The sequence below is a fragment of the Lactuca sativa genome, chromosome 4, assembly GCF_002870075.4.
Source record: "Lactuca sativa cultivar Salinas chromosome 4, Lsat_Salinas_v11, whole genome shotgun sequence".
Taxonomy (NCBI): Eukaryota; Viridiplantae; Streptophyta; class Magnoliopsida; order Asterales; family Asteraceae; genus Lactuca; species Lactuca sativa.
In genome coordinates, this window is record NC_056626.2 from 303,293,147 (window position 1) to 303,296,722 (window position 3,576).

Sequence of the window (3,576 nt, forward strand, 5' to 3'; positions counted from 1 at the left end):
GAGGTAGTTCTGCACACTACCAAGATGATTCAGCAGATCAGACAGCGGTTGCAAACCGCACATAGTCGACAGAAGAGTTATCTCGACCGGCGCCGATCTGAGTTGGAATTTCAGGTCAGTGACATGGTACTCCTGAAGGTCTCACCCTGGAAGGGTGTGATTCGCTTCAGGAAGAGGGGGAAGTTGGGTCCCCGATACATCAGACCGTTCAGGATCGTTGCCAGGGTTGGCAAGGTTGTAGACAGGCTAGATCTTCCGGGGGAGCTTATTCAAGTCCACAACACTTTCCATGTGTCATAGTTGCGAAAGTGCATAGAAGATGAGGGGCAGTGGTATCATTGGACGATATACAGGTTGATGAGCGCCTGAATTACGTGGAGAGGCCATTGGCCATTCTAGAGAGGAAGAAGAAGGCTCTACAAAACAAGGAGGTACCTTTAGTAAAGGTATACTCGACAAGTTGGTTGGAAACTCGGTGAGTCAATTAGGGTTTTGGGTGACTTCTGAGTTCTTAAGGAACTCAACGAGTTGCTAGCTACACTCGACGAGTCGGGTCAACATGGATTGTTGACTTTGACCGTTGACTTTGACTTTGACCAAGGGTTGACCAGTTTGACTTCTGGGGGTATTTTGGTAATTAGGAATTTATGGAAGTGAACCATTGGCGGAAGTAGGTGTTGGACTTGGAGTTGCATTTGGTGGAGTTTGACTTTATCACTTCGAGCTACTTGTGAGGTGAGTTTTCCTCACTATAATCAAGGGTCTAAGGCACCAAGGTCGGCCCTTTTGGATTGTTATCCTGATATTTATGTTAGTATGATATGTTAGATCAGTATCCTGGTAGATAGGATGGGATTACATATTATGATCTATTAGATCAGTATCCTTGTAGATAGGATGTTATTATGTTGTTATGATCCGTTAGATCGGTTTGTCTGTCTATAGACTGTTATGTGATTATCTGTTATATATGCACATGTTTGATTGGTGGTTGAGGCTTATCTGCTTTGTGCGAGAGCCAACAGACCTAGGCATTCCAACCCGATGGTTGTGGGCCATGAATATTCCATCCCGAGGATGATTGGACTCGTAGTATGTAGGCATTCAACCCGATGGTTGTGGGCCTGGAGTATTCCATCCTGAGGATGACTGGACCTATAGTATGTTGGCATTCCAACCTGATGCTTGAGGGACTAGGGTATTCCAACCAGATGGTTGACTGGACCCATAGTATGTTGTTTGTGATTATATGTATATTGTTGTGTGTATGGGTATTTTGGGGGAACTCACTAAGCTTCGGGCTTACAGTTTCAGTTTTGGTTTTACGTACATCAGATGATCGCGGGAAGGCGAATGCGTGATCGTACAGCTCCTCACATTTTATGATTTTGATTTCTAAGATACTTTGACATGGAGATATTTTGAAAATAGTTTGTAATAATTAATGGTTTTGAAATGTTATAAAAAGTTTAAATTTTGCTCAAATTTTATGGATGTTACAATCCGGTTATGGCATCGACGTTAATAAACTTGTTCTCAATGATCTTGTTTGTGGTTTACCTATTTTGAAATTTGACAATGATTCGTTGTGTGCTGCATGTGAATAGGGAAAACAGTATCTTCAAGGTCATCGGATTATAATTGATTCAACAATCACTAAACCTTTGGAACTTCTTTATATTGACTTGTGTGGACCTTTGACTATTGAGTCTCTCAATAAGAAGAAGTACATACTAGTTATTTTTGATGATTTTTCAAGGTTTACTTGGGTTTTCTTTCTTCGAAAGAAGTTTGGAACTGCTCAGGTGATGATTGAATTTATAACGAACATTGAATTGAGCCTAAGATGGAAAGCTCGAAAGATAAAAAGTGATAATGGAACGGAGTTCAAAAATTGAATTTTAGATTCTTTTTTGACTGAATTGGGCATATCTCATAATTTTCCGTCCCTATACATAGCGCATCAAAATGGTGTTGTTAAAAGGAGGAATCCTTCCTTATGTGAAGTGGCGAGAACGATGCTCACTTATGCAAACTTGCCACAATACTTTTGGGCAGAGGCAGTTTCGACTGCTTGCTTCACGTAAAATCATTCATTCATTCATCGTCATTTTAACATAACACCTTATGAAACTATAAACAAAAGGAAACCTAATGTCAAATTCTTCCATGTTTTTTGATGCAGATGTTTCATCATAAATCTCAAGGATAATCGTTCCAAATTTTAGTCGAAAGCTAATGAGGGAATTTTCAAGGGATATTCACAAAATTATGTAGCGTGTAGAGTTTTGAAAAAGCAAACAAGGATGCTTGAAGAAACATTCTAATGGGTTTTATACAAACAATCATATGTGTGCATGCAACCCTAGATTGGATCTATGTTTTCTCTATTAGACATTTAGACATACAAGCATTGAACACAAAATACAAAACTCTAATATGCATCTAATAACTCGAAATCTACATATGAAAGATTAGATCACATACCTTTGTTGCTATATACTAATAACAACCAATTCTTGAAGATCCTTGGTTTTTAGAACAAGTACCACAATTGTAGTACATCTAATGGCTCACAAACACAGTAGGGCAAGAGGATGAATATGAAAGAGAGAGAGAGAGAGAGAGAGAGAGAGAGAGAGAGAGAGAAAAAAAGGAGTCATTTACTCAAAATTTCGTCTCTTCTAGGGTTTCAATAGAGTGCCCAAATTCAAGAGGCCAAGGGGCTCTATTTATAGTTGAGGTTAGCTAGGGTTTTGAGGTGGAAATCCTAATCCCTTAGCTTAAGGGCTAAGCAAGTCCATGGACCCCTTCCTTAGGGCTTGGACGAAAGTCTATAAAACCTTCTATGGATTTCTGGACCTCCCTAATAAGGGTGATCCAATGGCCCAAAACCACAACTATCAAATAATTGCAAAACAGCCCCTACACTTTTAATCAGTTCCTTTAATCCCAAAATTAATTCCAAATTAATTTCTGATTAAATACTAATTAATAATATGATTTCTAAATAATATATTATTCTTATAATATATTAATAAATTATTTTTATGCACTAATTTATTATTCGAAATAATAAATTCAGCCTCTCTCTCTAATAGTCATCCTGTCTAGTTGTCAGTGTGAAGGCAACCCAAAAGGACCATGTTACTATCAAATCAAGTACATACCAATTATAGTTATGGGCTTAAACACCTAATCCAACAGTCTCCCACTTGGATAAGTCTAATAACTATAATTGCAAATATGACTTCAAAATTTGACTAGGAATCGTATCAATAGATCAACTCACCTGACATCCTAATATATTTGTTATATAATCAAACCCCAAATTGTAATTAATTGCTTTTGCTACTATATATATCTAGGACTAAACGAATGGGTATTTTCCTTATTTTATAAAAGAGTTGCTATATTTTCATATATAAATAAACGAGGTAATGATCTGCAAATCCCAATTCATCGATCACACTCAGTCAATTATATAATCCTAAGAATCTTATTTAATAAGAATGGTTACTACAATTTCTTGAATTAAATACACCATATATTAAAATTATAAATGCATGGGCTCCA